At 41.9% G+C, this 17,630-nt stretch overlaps 1 protein-coding gene across 6 annotated transcripts in view; it reads left to right on the top strand.

The window, feature by feature from the left end:
• spag6 (sperm associated antigen 6) overlaps positions 1–17,630 on the top strand; it is a 184,794-nt gene that overhangs the window by 46,480 nt on the left and 120,684 nt on the right. The window contains exon 1 of one of the 6 annotated variants that reach the window (XM_069914634.1): positions 300–320. The exons of the other annotated variants lie outside the window; for them this stretch is intronic. The gene's annotated coding sequence lies outside the window, so the exon portion shown is untranslated. Of the gene's footprint in view, positions 1–299; positions 321–17,630 lie in introns of those variants that run through there. 6 annotated transcript variants of the gene reach the window in all.

The raw sequence follows: 17,630 nt of genomic DNA, 5'->3' as shown, positions 1-17,630 counted from the left end.
TCACTCGACTTTTCATCTCTCTCCAGGGGGTCCTGCACTTCCACAGCCTGTTTCTTATTCTTCTTGCCCATTCTTTTTTGTGGAGGTGAGTTTGAATCCTTTTTAAGGGTTTTTTTTTTCTTCTTCTCTTTCCCCTCCTCTTTTTAACAGTCTTTATTTGGGAGCTCTCTCGGCACATTTTTTCACCTTAGTATCACGTTACCTCATCATGACTTCTTGATCCACTGCAGGGGAAAGACTCAGTTGTTGGGACAAAAATCTGCGAGTAAGACCACATGTCCTGTCGGCACAGTCCCTGTAGTACCAACAACCCTGGCTGTGTGAGTATTACGCTACTGACACTGTCTATGTTGTCAGCACCATCACTGTCTCTCCAACAGCCTGGGCCCTTTCCCACTGGATGGTTTGTTCAAAGCCCAACGATCAGACTACAGCCGGAAAGACATCCGAGTGCTCAGTTGTAAATTAGCTGACATGTGGGGGCAGTTGTTGGCACTCAGTGTTTGAATTTCAAAGGTTGCAGCGAGACACTCATTGGAGGATGAGGGTGATGCTTCTTGCGGTGAGCAGGGGAGACGCTAGTGGCACAAGTGCTGCAGGTGGGGGTGGTCACAATACTTCATATGGGGGGGGAATGCCTGCGAATTCCCCCATTGGTGCTGACCTGATATAGACTCCCCAAAAGGCATAGAGAATTGGAGGTGCAAATCTTTAGAGAGATAGCAGACCGATGTAAGAAACAGAAAGTTGTGATAGTAGGAAATTTTAATTTTCCACATGACTGGGATTCCCATACTGTAAAAGGGCTGGATGGCTTGGAGTTTGTCAAATGTATTCAGGAAAGTTTTATAAATCAATATATAGAGATACCAACTAGAGAGAATGCAATACTTGATCTCCTTTTAGGGAACCAGACAGGTCAGGTGACAGAAGTATGTGTAGATGAACATTTTGGGTCCAGTGACCATAATGTCATTGTTTAAAGTTAATTGTAGATAAGGATAGGTCTGGTCCTTGAATTGAGATTCTAGATTGGAGAAAGGCTAATTTTGTGGATATGAGAAAGGATCTAGTAAGTTGGATTGGGATAAGTTGTTTTCTGGCAAGGATGTGTTCAGTAAGTGAAAGGTATTCAAAAGTGAAATTTTGAGAGTGCCGAATTTGCATGTTCCTGTCAGGATTAAAGGCAAAGTTAACAGGCATAAGGAACCTTGTTTTTCAAGGAATATTAGCAATCTGGTAAAGAGGAAGAGAAAGGTATACAGCAGGTATGGACAACAAGAAGCAAATTAGGTACTAGAAGAGTATGGAAAGTGTAAGAAAATACTTAAGAATGAAATCAGGAAGGCAAAAAGAAGACTAGAGGTTGATTTGGCAGATAATGTGACGGTAAACCCGAAGGATTTCTACAAGTATGTTGAGAGTAAAATGATGGTAAGGGACAACATTGGTCCCCTAGAAGATCAGAGTGATTGTCTATGTGTGGAGCCTAGCGAGATGGGGGAGATCTTGAACAGTTTTTTTTGCATCACTGTTTACTCAGGAAACTGTCATAGTGTATAAGGAAGGGAAGCAAGCAGCAGTGGCATGGAACAAATAGAGTTTAAAGAGGAGGAGGTGCTTGCTGCCTGACAATGAATGAAGGTAGATAAATCCCCTGGGCATGACATGATATTTCTTCAGACCTTGAGGGAGACTAGTGTAGAAATTTCAGGGGCTCTGGCAGAAAAATTTAAAATATCCTTAGCCCCCCAACCACGTCCAGATGAGGTGCTGGCGGTATGAAGAGTAGCTCATATTGTTCCATCGTTTAAAAAAGCTCCAAAAGTAAACCGGTTAATTACAGGTTGGTGAGCCTGACCTCAATAGTGGTTCAATATTGGAGGTTATTCTGAGAGATTGGATATACAAGTATTTGGACAGCCAAGGACTGATTAAGGATAGTCAGCATGGCTTTGTGTGTGGTAGGTAGTGTTTAACGAATCTGTTTTTTTGAGGAGGTTATCAAGAAAATAGATGAAGGAAAGGCTGTGGATGATGTCTACATTGACTTTAGTAAGGCCTTTGATAAGGTCCCACATGGGAAGTAGTTCAGACACTAGGTAAACTGAATGGGAGAAGACATCGAGTGATAGTGAATGATTGCTTCTCAGACTGGAGGCCTGTGGTGTGCCTCAGGGATCGGTGCTGGGATCATTGTTGTTTATATCAATGATCTGGATGACAATGTGGTAAATTGGATCAACAAGTTTGCCGATGACACCAAGATTGGAGGTGTTCTGGAGGGTGAGGAAGGCTTTCAAAACTTGCAGAGAGATCTGGACCAAGTATAAAAATGGGGCAGAAAATGACAGATGGAATTTAATGGGGTGTGAGGTGTTGCATTTTGCAAGGACGAACCAAGGTCGGGCATACAAAGTAAATGATAGGGCACAAAGAAGTGTGGAGGAACAAAGGGATTTGGGAATACAGATACATAATTCCCAAAAAGTGGCGTCACAGGTAGACAGGGTTGTAAAGAAAGCTTTTGGCAACTTGGCCTTCATAAATCAAAGTATTGAGTACAGGAGTTGGGTTATTTTGGTGAGGTATAAGATATTGATGAGGCCAAATTTTGAGTATTGTGTGCAATTCTGGTCGTCAAACTACAGGAACGATATCAGTAAGATTGAAAGAGTTCAGAGAAGATTTATAAGGATGTTTCTGGGTCTTCAAGAGTTGAGTTACAGGGAAAGATTAAACAAGTTGGGATTTTATTCCTTGGAGTGTGGAAGAATGAGGGAAGATTTGATAGAGGTTTACAAAATTATGAAGGAAATAGGCAGTAAATGCGAGTGGGCTATTTCCACTTAGATTGGGAGAGATAAATACAAGAGAACATGGCTTTAGGGTGAAAGGAGAGGGGATCTTCTTCACTCAGAGTGTGGTGGGAGTTTGGAAGGAGCTGCCACCTGATGTAAATGTGGGCTCACTCTTAAGTTTTAAGAATAAATTGGATAGATACATGGATGGGAGAGGTCTGGAGGGTTATGGAATGGGTGCAGGTCAGTGGGACTAGTGGAATGATGTTTCTGTACAGACTAGAAGGGCTGAATGGCCTGTTTCCTGTGCTGTAGTATTCTATAGTTCAAAATCCATGATCCAATTACACAGTGGGGTGTTGGGGCACAGGTCTTAGAAATTGCTGATCAGTTTTGAAGGGATAATTATATTGAATGCTATCTCCAGGGTTTTGTGTAGAGCCAGTGAGTTGGCATCTGCTATCCACCTGTTGCTGCGATAGGCAAATTGGTATGCATCCATGTTGCTGCTCAGACAGGAGATGAATTCAAATGGAATCTTCTTTCCTCCTTCCAACTGATTTGAAATCCCTGCAGGCAATATTGTGCTATTTACTTTGTTGGCCACCAGCAGCGAGTGTTGGCAGTTGTGTACTGCCACTCAGGTTATTGAGGCACAGCAGGGCTGAACTTCTAGTATTTGCAATTGCAGCAACCCATCTAATGCCATAGATACTGTTTGGGTAATGATGAATTAACTTTGAAATAATTGGTTTTTGTGTTCATCCTGTTACTCACTTTGGAATTTTTGCACATTTAAAAAAAAAAGCGGAGTTAAAATTGCAATTTAAATTATGAGAGGCATCGATAGGGCAGATGGCCAGAGTCCATTTTCTATGGTAAAGGTGTTTAAAAGTAGAAGGACAAAGTTTAAGATGAGGGCAAGGAGGTTTAAAGGAAATCTGAGTATTAATTTTTTTTACACCAATAGTAGTAGGTATCTGCTAGACGAGGTGGTCTAGCCAGGAACAGTATCAATATTTAAAAGGCATTTTGACAGGTACTTGAATGAGAAAGCACAGAAATGCTAGAGGAACTCAGCAGGTCTTGCAGCATCCATTGGAGGTAAAGAAGGACCTGAGCACTTCGAGGTGTGAGTAAAAATCATGCAGGTGCTGGGGAGAAGGAAAGAAAAGGTAGGGGGAGGAATACAGACCAACAGACAAAAGGTGATTATTGGATATGGATAGGACAGGAGAGGGAAGGTGAGAATTGATATGGGGAGGGGGTGGTTCTGTGAATTCAGGTCTGGAGGAAAGGCGACAGGGAAAAGGAAAGGGAGAGAGGCAGCTAGAGGAAAGGAGAAATGTAGATACTTGGTGTTGGGTGTGATGGTGGGTAAAGGAAACTGGAGGTCCATGTCTTCGGATTGGATGGCACCCAGATGGGACATGAGGAATTGTTCCTCCAATCTGCAGGTCATCCCATTCCTGCAATGCATGAGACCATAGACAGACACACCGAATTTGGAATTGGACAGGGAATTGAAATGGGTTGCCGCTGGGAGATCTCTAATGTTGCTGCGGACAGAGTTGAGATGCTCAATGAAGTGATGTCCCAGCCTGTGACCAGTTTTACCGATGTAGAGGGGGGCACCAGATGCAGTGGATGACCCCTACAGATTCATTTGGAAGGATTGTTTGGGGCCCAGAATAGTGATGAGGGAGGAAGTGTAGGAGCAGGAGTAGCTCTTCCTGCAGTTACAGGGCTACTTAAATGAACAAGGCAGAGAGACATACAGAATTATTGCAGGCAATATGATTAATTTCAGTAGGCATGATGGTTAGTATAGATGCTGTAGGTTCAAAGGCTTGTTTTAAATTTCGGCCCATGAACCTGTGCTGCCCAAGAACACCCAAATAACCTACAGCCGCAGTACATTTTGAATGGTGGGAGGAAACTGCAGCACCTAAAGGAAGTCCACACAGACACTTGGAGAATGTACAAACTCCTTGCAAACAAGGATTTGAATGCCGGTTGCTGGGACTGTAACAGCGATGTGCTAACTGTTCTGTGCTGTACAACTACGAATCTTAGATGGAATGAGTTGTGCATTGCAAATAATTTTTTAAATATTGTTTTTTTTTTTAGTCATTTTTAATTTTATCCTGCCTCTTGGTATTGATTGCCATGATGTTTTCTGCAAAACAATCCAGCCTGATGGTCATTGCGTATGCTTTTGAACCCTAATCCCATAACTCTTTTTGAACGTTCACTTCCTGGCTCTTTGAAGAAGTTGGTGTGCTTTCTAATTGCCCCATTACTGCTTGAACATAACCCCTTAAGGACATAAAAAGTTAGCAGTTACATTTTGATGCCACAACAATGTGGAGGTTGAAGAGAAATGAGATTTTGAAAAAAAAATGAGAGTGATGAAGTGAGAGAGACAAGTGATTGGAGATATTGAGGCAAAATCAAGAAATTGGAGCAGATGTGAGAGTTGATGGACAGATTTCACCTGGTTCTTTTGATTAGGGGCAGTTCTTGCTCATGTGCCACCATTTCCAATGCAAATCTTGACTGAGTGCATGATAACTGGCTTGCATTCCCAGTTTTTATTTAACTTTTTTCTTTAGTTTTGTTTTGCATATTGTGCTTGGAACTCTACTGTCTGTATGCAAAACATTTATGCAACAATAATAATGCTAAATTGACTGTCTCCTCAAAAACCAGAACGAAAATAGAGATTAGATGTTCAATAAGCACTGGTCAAAAAATTTGACTCTGCTGGTTTGTCACTGAACAGTTGCTGAATTGATTCTAAGGAGAGTAATAATGCACAGACATTTTTTAAGAGATGCAGCATGGTAACATATCTCCCACCTCATGAGCTCGTGCTGCCCAAATTCACCAATTCACCTACAACCCCCATGGATTTCTGAAGGGTGGAAGCAGTGGCGTCACTAGGGTTGGTATCACCCAATGCAGTAACTCATGCTATCAACCCCCCCACCCCCATGAGTCTCTCCTGTACCAGTCCATACAGAATCCTTAGTAATGTTTTTACTAATGTTACTTGTAAATCATAATTCCCATACATCTCTGAATGTAATGGCAATAGTAGTGAGATAAACAACTCGCAAAATATAAATTACACCTTTAAATTACATGATACTACTTCATTCTCAAAAAAGTTAGTGATATAGGTTCACAAATACTAATTACCACAATATTTTAGCTAAAACACCAGAAAATTTGACAAAAACAGTGACTATAAAAATACCAGCAGCAATGAAAACAACAGCACATGCGCGTGCAGACAAAACCATCAGGTTTGAAGCATTGTAATTGCGTAATAATGACAGCTCTGACCAGAGCGCATTGGAAAGTTCAAAAAGTAAATCAGCATAGAGTTTAGCCTTGTAGGTATATTGATACATGTCAGCTGGGCTGATTAAATTTTTTTGTTATAACTAACTACAGGGATATTTTTATTTAAAAAATTTTTGTGCTGAAACACGGCACAAAAATTTTAAAGACAATCATTTTGGTGTCACCCAGTGCTATCCACATCCCCCAGCACCCCCTTAGTGATGCTGGTGGGTGGAAGGGAACCAGAGCACCTGCAGAAAATCCACACATGTCATGGGGAGAACATACAAGCTCCTTACAGACAGCACCAGTTTGAACTCCGGTTACTGTCACTGGAACAGCATTGTGCTAATATTTCTTGTTCAAGTTATACCAGATGCCAAATTGGTGAGGGCTTTTGCACAGAAAATGAATTTTGACCCGCATGTAACTTGTTTTAAAGCCAGCTTTCCCACTTTGGAGTAAGTGATGGTTGCTGAAAGATTTTCTTTGAGGCCACTGTAGAATCCAGACCTTTGCACTCATTTCTGGGCATTACACTTGAATTACAATGTGATGGGCAGAATATGCAGTGGAAATGGTAAACAGTGAAAGCTGTTTGGTAAAGGTGAAGGAGGAGAGAGCTACTTAGAAGTGGTCATTAAAAAAAAAAGTGTACTTGGATCATTTCTTTGATCTGATCTATATAGAAGATGCACACTTGCAGTAAGTAAGGATATCCTCACAAAGTTCCTACTTTTATAACTATCTTAAATTGTAAAGTGGAGTGTCAACAGCTTATGGCTATGAAAAATTTGCAGTCTTATTTTGCCTTACTCTTGCATAAATGAAGTCACTGAAAATCTTGTTTCAAACAAAGCGTTTAATGCTTTTTTTTAATCGGAGATCAGCAGGTGGAGTAAGTCTGCAGATTTTCAAGAATTGCAGGCTTTCCCATGATGCAGTTATATCTGTTTTGCATGCACATTGCATTGTAGGTGTTGCATGTTACCTTTAAGATGCAATAAAAGTGAAAAAGGTAGGACTTGGTCAATATTTAGTATACTGGGGTAAAAATCCATGGCTCCTTTAAAGAGGCCAAACAGGTAGATGGATGGGGTGGCCATCCCATTGCAAGAAGGATATGGTGGGTTTGGAAAGGGTACAGAAGAGATTTAGTTGGATGCTGCCTGGATTAGAGAATGAGGTATCGTGAGAAGTTGAACCAATTTGGGTTATTTACTCTGGAGTATTAGAAACTGAGGATATTATGTATATACCTAATAGGCATATACAATTGAAAGATATAGATAATGTAGACTGTTCTCCTGGGATAAAAATGTCACCTATCAGAAAGTATCTGTTTAAGGTGATGTTGGTGGTGGGGGGGGGGGGGGGTGGGTAAAAAGTTGTTTAAAGAAGATGGGCAAGACAATTTTATTTTACAGTGCCTAGAATGGTTCCTAGAATTGACAGGAGTGGAGGTAGATGCAATAGTAGTGTTTAAGAGACTTCTAGATAGACTCTTAAATATGTATCACATGCAAGCATAAAAATGCTGGAGAAAATCAGCAAGTCATTCTTTGTGTAGCAAAGATAAAGATATATGACTAAAAATTTGGACTGAATTCATTCATCAAGGTATGAATAAAAAGTAGCCAGGTGCCTGAATAAAATGGTGAAAGGAGGAAGAACCCAGGGTTACGGGCAAGAGGTCATGGGTGGATAAGGAAGGGAGGGCAGGAGAAAGAAGCTGAGGTGATAGGGAGAGGGCATAGCTCCTTGAATGGAGGTGGCGAGCTGAGTGATGGGGAAGAAAGGGAGATGGTAGTGGCTTAATGGGAACCCGAGAACTTGATGTTAGTGCCATCTGCTTAGAATGCTCCTCCAATTTTTGGATAGCTTGGGTTTGGCAGTGCATGAGGCGATAGGCAGATCTGTTGGCAGTGGAGTGGTGCACTCCACGTAATTGAAATGGTTGGGCACTGGGAGATATTCACTAATGTTGCAGACAGAGTGCAGGTGCTCAGCGAAATGATCTCTGCAGTCTTCATTCAGTCTCTCCAATGTAGGGAGAGCCACAATGGGAACACCAGATGTAGTAGATTACCCCTGGAGATTCACAGGTGAAGTGATGCTTCACTTGGAAGAACTGTTTGGTGAAGGAGGAGTTGTGGGCACGAGCACTTCTTGCGGTCACAGGGAGAGATGCCAAAGGGGTGATTAGTGCAGAGGGATGAGTGGACAAGGAGTCACTGAGAGGTTTGTGGTGGGATCATGTTCTATATGACTGAAATTGCTGAGGGTAATATGTTGGATGTTGAGGGTGGTGGGGTAGTAGGTGAGGAACTGAAGAATCTTGACCTTGTTATGTCCAGGTGCAGAGGTTGCTCGGGCAGATGTGCAGAAAATTGGAAATTGTTGAATGGAGGGTATGTGGGCAGATGTAGGTGGCGAGGGACTGTTTGGAGCAGGTGGGGGAAAAATCAATTTGAGTTTTATTTGGTGGGACAGGAGCACACAGAAACGCTGGGTGTACTGGGAGAATTAGGTTTGTGAATCATGTGTAGGAGGTAGAATCAGACTGTGTGAAGTTGGGAAATGGAGGTAAGAAACCATGGGAGGGAGATAACAGGAAGTGATGAGGTTAGAGGAGATATGTGAGACAATGACGTGTTCTTTGGTGGGGTCCTGTTGAGGGGGCAAGTAAGAGGAGGTGTTTAGAGCTGTTATCTGGCTTCAGCAAGTTTTAGTTTAATTTGGACGTCATGGGCTAAAAGGCCTCTATTGAGTTTACGTGTGAATATATGGGGCTCATTGCTTCCTTCAAGCTGCACAGACTTAATTGCATTCACCTTTTGTGTGAGCAATAGATGGTTTATTCAGTGTTAAAGCCTGAACACCAATATTATTGATCAACTTTGAATAATCCAGATGTTGCAAGCCATGTTAACATGCAAAATGTGGTCTGTCTGGGTAATATTTCTGATGTCTGGAACCCACTCTGAAGAAAGCTTGTTGTGCCACACACTTACTATGACACTTTAAAATTGGATCTTTGTGGACAAATGGTGTAGGTTAAAAGGAAGAGGAAGCATGGTGTTGCAATCTTTTCTATCTAATGCACTTGTTTTTTTGACCATCACCTGCCTTCCCTTTAACTCTGCATTCCAAATTTGAAGCTCTGTGCATGAACAAATTCTTTTGTTGTACACTTGATGATTTTAAGTGCAATTATCACATCCTCATCTGTTCTGAGGACAGCCCTCATCCTGAAACCATGTTAGAATCTACTTTGTACCTTCTGTAGAACTTCATATCTTTCTTAAAATGTGATGCCTAGAATTACATACTATACAATATCATTATTGTAATTTACCTGCATCTTAATCAAGGTTTTCCTCATTTCCTTGCTCTTGTAGTTTATAGCTGTCTGCAAAAGCAAGCATCCCATTTAACTTTTATGCTTTCTCAACATGCCACTTTTAGAAAATTATGTACATAAAACATCCTGCCTTGCTATTTCTGTACTTTTAGAATTGTGTCCGAAAGCACATCTTGCCCCTTTTTAGTCTTCCTACTGCAATGTAACACAGTACATTATTTTGTTTAAATTTTTTTCTGTCATTTCACCAGCTACATCCGCTTGATGCCTGTTAATATTCTTCCTAGTATTAACTAATTCCGATTTGCATCACCTGTAGATTTGGGTACTGTGCCTTGCATTATGCGGTTAATAAATATAAAGACCAGAATTACTGTCCACTTCCTTCCAGTTCACTGTGTCCTACTTTTACAGTGTCCTGCCGCTTATACAGTTTTTATTATCCATGCTTCAACAGCCACGGCCTCCCTGGTGACACAGATTATGTGGCAATAACTCAAAATCCTTTTGAAAGTCCACATCAATTATATTTTGCGTATTGGTCCTTTGTTCCCTTATCAAATGCTATAAAATTAGTTTAGAGCACCTTGTAATCAATCCATTCTTATCCAAGCAATTATTAATATGATCCCTGAATATTGTTTCTATATTTTTCCACCACCAAGGATAAACTGACTGGCCTGTAATATCTTGATTTATCCTTGTATTCTTTACCGAATGTTTGCAGTTGTCAGTTTAAGCACCACTCTACAGATGTTAGGAAAATTTTGGGCAATACTTTGTCCTAATTAGCAATATTGGGCACATCCCATCTCCAGACCATTTAACATGCATTTTACATACAACTAGCTATCTTTTCTGGACCTCTTTTATTGATTTTCAGCCAAGCAATGTGTCAATTATATTTTCCTTTGCTAAAGACCAATATGAAGTACCATTATTCCAACTATGACTAATGTCCTTTATAGAGCCTAGAACATTATTGCATAGTATAGGCCCTTGGCCCATGATGGTGTGCCTACTCCACAAAAATCTAATCCTTCCTGACCTCGCATCCATTATTCTCTATTTTCTTACAGCCATGTTTTTTAAATGGCCCTATTGTACCAGCCTTCAGCACCACCTGGGTAATACACTCCAGGCACACACATTCTATATATTTTTAAAAAAATCTGACAACTTGCCTAAACTTTCCTCTATACTTCTGAAACAGATGCCCTCAGGTACTTACTATTGTCACCCTGGGAAGAAAGTGCTAATTCCTATCTATGCCCCTCATGATCTAGTAGACCTCTTTTAAAAAAAATTATACCTATTTTTGATCCTCCTTCAGCCCAATTTTTTTCTATGACCCACTTACTGTATGCTTGCTAATAGAATACTCCTTTTGTGTTTTCTTGAACTCTTTTTTTTAACCTCTTTTGAAATTTTTATAATCTGTTTGGTTCCTACTTCCTTTATCAACCTGATGACTGCTATGTGTCTTTTTCTGTTTTGCTTTGTACTAGGTCATCTAAGCTGCTATAGCTTCAGTTGAGCTACCTTTCTGCTATGTTGAAATGTACTACCTGGTACCGGAACCATTTGCTTAAAGGCCAATACAAGTTGAATTACATTTTAACTTTGCAGTATTTTCCTTGATCCCAGCTCCTCACTTTTCTTCTCTTCCTTATCTTTCCAAACCACCTTGTTGTGATGGTGAGAACAAGTTTGGTGGGCCCGAGAAGTAATGAGTCTCAAATTCGTTTAATTACAAAGAAAGAATCTTTATTAATGTGTGGGGGAAGCCGCAACAGAGTCGCACTTGCATGCACACAACAGATCTCATACCGTTCATGCAGTGGATGCACTAAAAACTGATACACGCTACAATCTGTAATAGCCACAGATAGTGTAAAAAGACAGTATAAAACTGTACTCACTATACCCCCTTGGTAACTGGCAGGCATGCACCACAATCGATTGCAAATATATTACAAGGTTACAATAAATGAGAAATTACAACTGTCCTACAGGCATGCACCAGTTATAGCTCCCCACCTTTTAACGGGCTCACCTTACAATAGTCTCTCCAGTATTGTTCATGACTGTCCACCTGGAGTTCCTTGCATGTGGGATTTTACAGAGCAGCTGTTTTGCGGGGGGGGGCAGGGGGAACCGGTGGCTAAGGTATGCCTAAAATAGGCAAGGTATGTGCTCACTTGTGGGTGGGCTTAACCTTGCTGGGCAGGTGAGGTGTCTTCCAACCCACTGGAGGGGTCACATGACCCTCTTTATATTTGTGTACAGGAATATTTAATACCCAGAGGCTAGAACTCTTATTATTACATCATCAAAATATTGGAGGCAATTCTCTAACATTTTTTTAATACATGTTGTGAGGGTATATATATTCACTGTAAACAGATCTTTTTGTACTTGGTCTTGGTATGGTTTGATCTAAAACCAGATTTCTTGTTCAAGAGGATATTATCTCTCTTAATAATTTGCTGTGGATTTGCAAATCTAATATTGTGCAATATTTGAGTTTTTTTTTAAACGGTAGAGGAGTGCCTTGATGAAGCAGCTGAAGTTTAAATGTTTCCAGTACTAGGAGAGTAGGACCAAAATGCACAGCCTTGGAATAAAAGGATCCCTCTTTAGAGCAGAGATGAATAGAAATTTATTCAGCAACATGATGGTGAATCTGTGGAATTTATTGCTACAGGCAGCTGTGGAGGCCAATTTATTGGGTAAATTTAAAGTGGAGTTTGATAGGTTCTTGCTTAGAAAAGGTGTCAAAGATTTTGGGGAGAAGGCAGGAAAATGGAGGTGAAATGAAGACCTCATTTTCTATGATTCGAATGAAGGAGCAGCTCAGCTCGATGGGCCTAATTCTGTTCTTATCTCATATAAAAGTGTTTGGATATGAGGCACTGTCATCATGTTTGAGGGCTGAAATGATTGCTGTCAAACAACCATTAAACATACAAAATTTTTGAGGGCTTGACAAAGTAGTATGATTATAACAGTGTGATGAATAGTGGTTTTGGTGTTTTAAGCAGTACTTCCTCTCTACAAGTATTGTGCTGATGTCACTTTTGCTGTGGCGCAGTCCATGCAAAGGTACATCTGCAGTAGCACAAGATGACATAGGTTTTTCCATCATTGGTTTGCGATTTGCTGCAGATGCAATTTGTTGGTTAGGCCTTTCAGGGTTGGCCAGTGATTTGTTGCCATTTTGCTGCTCGAAGTTGTTCATCATTGAGATGGGCCTTGATGATGGCATATCCAGTGTGCCTGATACTTTTTGTGCTTTCAAGTGTTGTTCAACATCATTTAGTTCAATCCACTGGAAGAACTTGGTGGGTTGAACAGCATCAGTAGGAGAAAAATACTTTGTCTTGAAACATTGAACATTCTTTTTTTTCTTCCACTGATGCTGCTTGGTCCATTGAGTTCATCCAGTGGATTGTTTTTAAGTTAATGTAAGAATTTCAATGTTATCAAATTCCCTTGGTCACTTAATTTTCATTCTTTACTCTTGTGAAAATCTGGAATTTATGCAACCTTTAGTGTAGTTTCTGCACTCTGCCACACTTAATACAGTAATATCAGGTCCAGTTCAATTGGTAACCATTGGAATGTTCATTGTGGGTCTAATGTTTAATGTCGAGGAGAGGTATTTGGACTCTTTGTAGATGCTCATAGCTTTGTGTTTATGTAGCACACATGCCATTTGCCACTTTTCCCAGCCTAGACATGAAAAGTATGATTTGACTGCATGTGGAGACAAACAATTTCATGTTCTGATGAGTTGGAAGTGGAAATGAACACTATCAGCTTCTTTACTGACTATTCCAACTGAGTCCTATTCTGCTTTACATCTTTTATACACTATAAACTTGAAAGCATTTAAAACTCTGCTGCCGTTTTATTTGAATGTAATAAAAGGACGAGTTGACCATCTGGTCCTTTGACCCTGCTTGGGAGTTCACTAAACTTCAGTACACTTTGTGTATCCTAAAGAACCATATGTGTAGGAAGAACCTCCCCAACTGACCAAATTCAAGCTCCATACTCTCAGCTTGAGAGGCAACTGAAGCCACTGTCATTTTGAGAAAAATGGCATGTTTATAGATTTGGATCATGTGCTTGGCTGAAGAGACAATGGTGTTGGTGACACTTCCCAGCTTTTAATATTTCCCAATCTCAAAACACGTCACCTTCCATTAGAAGTAAGCCTTGATATTCCGAATTGTATCTTATTCATCCAAATAAATCAAACTTAATTGCAGCTGTAAATAATTTAAATTTTCCATTGATAAAAACGAATGAACATTTTCATAGCTTCATTTTTCATAATTATGAGTAAAACAAAGCATTGTAGCGGCTACCACGGTAGAGCTACTAAAGTAATAAAAACACACACCAGATTAGTCAACTAAAGACTGACTTTATTCAGATTTTACAATGCTCTTTTATACCCCGCATGTCCCGGGCTCCACGGGACAAGACGGGATATTACTATTGGAATGCTTTCGATCCACGGGACCGGCAGGTTTAAATTGATCCTTGTGAGTGTCCTGCGCCTTCCAACAGGATACTCAGCAGGACAACGCGCAGTTCTCCAGCTTTGTTAGGTGAGTGTTTTTGTTCTACGGCCTGCAGAACCATGGCGGCGACAGTTCGTGACACCGCTCAGTCCGCTACTCGGCTGTTACATCACCCCCCCCCCCCCACCTCCCCACCCCCCAAGAATCATTGCTGGAAACTAAAACACCAGTTGTGTTTGCCTTAGGTGGACTCCCATGTCATCTGGGCTGGGGGCATTGAATGGGTGAGGTGGGACCCACATGAGCAGGATTGAGCCTGTCTACACTAAACAGCTGCGGATGCCCCCCAATGTCCAAAGTAAACACAATCCCCATCCCTCTTAATCATGTGGAAAGGTCCCTCATATGGTCATTGTAACGGCGCTCCTGGGACCTGTCTGTACAAAAACAAAATCAGCGTTCAGGAGTGGTGGGGGCACGTGTTTAGGGGTTTCATGCAAGTTTGTAGGAACAGGTTTGCTACCAGTGATACCACGTCGAAGCTGCTGAAGAACGTCCAGGTCAGAGTTGGTTGCACAATGAATGTCCCCTGGAACTCTAAGGACCGTACCATAAACTATCTCTGCAGATGATGCAGACAAAAAAATCCTCCTTTGGGGCCGTGCGTACTCCCAATAGAACCCACAGCAACTCATTGACCCAATTGAGACCAGTGAGTCGGGTCTTAAGTGCGGACTTCAGTTGCCGGAGGGCTGTGGATGGTATGCCGTGGTGTGGTGCAGATGTGTGCCACAAAAGCGCGCAAAGGCCGACCGTAATGCAGAGGTGAATTGTGCTCTGCGGTCTGAAGTTGTATGCGTTGGGACACCAAATCTTGCGATCCAATTGACGATGAATGTCCTAGCAAATGTTTCGGTGTCAGTGGATAGCAATTGGATGGCTTCTGGCCAACGCATGAAATGGTCCACCACTGTTAGAATGTATCTCATGTTTTGAGATACTGGCAATGGTCCGACCAGGTCCAAATGCACGTTTTCAAACCTCCTGCATACCGCTGAGTTTTGGCAGTCTTGCAGTAGGTACATGTATGTGCCCATTGGGCGGTCTTTTTTTGTCAATGCCATATGTATTTATTTGTCATGAGCTTGACTGATCTTCTGATGAATGAATGAGACCAGCCTTGTATCTGGTCAAAAAGGTGACACCTCCATGATGCCGGAATCAAAGAAGGGTTGGGCCGCCCTGTTGTAGTGCCACCGGCCGCGGCGCCACCGGCCGCGGTGCCACCGGCCGCGGCGCCACCCGCTGCATGTCCAGGTTAGTAATGGCCGTACTCTATGCCTGAACATCAGGGTCTATGGCCTGTGCACTGGCCAATTCAGAAATATTGATTCCACCCTGAATCTTATGTACAATAGGTCTGGACGGCATATCTGATGAGATTGTCTTTTCCTGAAACATGGCGCACGTCCGTAATGAATTCTGAAATGTATGATAAGTGATGCCTCTGTCTTGCCGACCATGGATCCATTATTTTGCTGAAGGCAAAAATTAGTGATTTATGATCTGTAAACAGAGTGAAATGCCGACCTTCCAAAATATATCACAAGTGCCAACAACTCCCGATCAAACGTACTATATTTCACTTCCGTTGGCCATAAATGTTGGCTGAAGAAAGCGAGGGGTTGATAGTGGTCATTAACATACTGTTCAAGAACCGCACCCATGGCCGCACTCGAGGCGTCAATGCTAAACTCTAAGGTAGCCTCAGGGTTAGCATTGCTGCTTTGGCCAATGCTTCTTTGGCAGTTGTAAATGCAACCTCTGCCTCTGATGTCCAGGTAACGTCCCTGCGCTTGGAGGAAGCTATTGGAAACAGTGGTTGAAGAATGTTCACAGCTGCAGGAATAAACTGGTGATAAAAGTGTGTCATGCCCAAAATTTTCTGCAGTTCTTTAACCGTGATAGGTTTGGAAAAAGCACGAACTACGTCTACCTTGCTGGATAAGGGAAATATACTGTCGGCCGTGATCTTGTGTCCTAGGAAGTCAATGGTGGATCTGCCAAATTGACATTTGCCAGGTTGTTGGCAAGACCAAATTCCTCTAGCCATTGGAAAAGGCAGCGCTCAGTTTGACTGGCTACAAGGATGTCATCCAAGTAAATGTATGCAAACTCCAAATCCTATCTAAGGCGTCCATCAGCTGCTGGAAGGTTTGAGTGGCATTTTTCAATCCAAATGGCATTCCAAGAAATTCAAAAAGCCCAAAAAGGGGTAATAATTGCTGTTTTAGGAATATCATCCTTATGGATGGGTATCTGATGATATCACTTGACCAGATTAACCTTGGAAAAAAATGCGGCAATGATGTAGGTGGGCAGTGAAATCCTGTACATGAGGAATTTGGTACTTGTTGGTGTAGTAACATTATTAAGCCTAAGGTAATCGCTGCTGGGCCTTCATCCACCTGTCTTCTTGGGTACCATGTGTAATGGTAATGCCCAAGGACTGTTGGAGCATTGAATGCTACCCAACTCCTCTATTGCCGTAAACAGTTTATCAGGTGGAAGACGACGAGCCCCGACATGAATTGGTGGGCCTGAAGTGTCTATGTAATGAGACACACCATGGGCTGTTTTTGAGACATTGAAATTAGGAGTGAGAATACGGGGAAATTTGTTGAGCAGGGCAGCATAGGCATCCTTGTGCAGCATATATACCTCGAGATGGGAAACTCTCCCATTGCTGCATGCCAGCGGGTATGTCTGAAAAGTGGTGGCATGAACCAATTTCCTCCATTTCACGTCCACCAGTAAGTCATGGGATTGTAAAAGGTTTGCACCCAAAATGGGTTGAGCAACAGAAGCTCAGATGCAATTCCAATGGAACGTAGTTCCCTCCTATTCCAATTGTAATCCATTGCATGCCAAAGCTGGGAATGGTAGTTATTGCTGCTTGAAGAGCCAGGCGTTGTTGTTTATGTGTTCTTTCAAAATAGGTCGGCGGGACTAAACTGACCTCAGCACCTGGGTCTACAAGAAACTTGTGCTTACCCGCGTCATCAGTTTCCCACCATGTTCCTGTAATAGGTACATGGCTGGACACATTTCCCCCCAATGGCGATGGTAAAAACACCATCCTCAACACACGTCAGCACGTTCCTCCTTCTTTGATTGAACTGCAGATATAGGAGGCTCATAGGACGTGGGAGATGTATCTGCTGCCAAAACGAGCTGTATTTGAGTAGACTCTCGTGTAGAAGTATGGTAGAGCCTGTCAGCCTGTTATGGGGAAGGCAGAAATCCATGTTAGCGATGGGTATGGTGACACAAGCTGGGAGCTTTAATAGAAATAGAGTTTCAAAGAGCAGGCAATGAGAATGATCATCCACCAATGCAAGCATCTCATTCATTAGGTCCGATGGATTCCTGTCACCCAGGCCTTCCATTTTCAAAACCCACATTCCACGCTCATGTCTTGTCAATTTCAGTGTATCCAGGAGAAACTGGCGGAACCTGGCGTACTAATTTTCCGCCGAGGGATTGACAATAAATTCACTTACTTGAGATGTGGTAGCA

The sequence above is a fragment of the Narcine bancroftii genome, chromosome 1, assembly GCF_036971445.1.
Source record: "Narcine bancroftii isolate sNarBan1 chromosome 1, sNarBan1.hap1, whole genome shotgun sequence".
Lineage (NCBI taxonomy): Eukaryota > Metazoa > Chordata > Chondrichthyes > Torpediniformes > Narcinidae > Narcine > Narcine bancroftii.
This window is presented reverse-complemented; position numbering and strand designations above follow the sequence as displayed.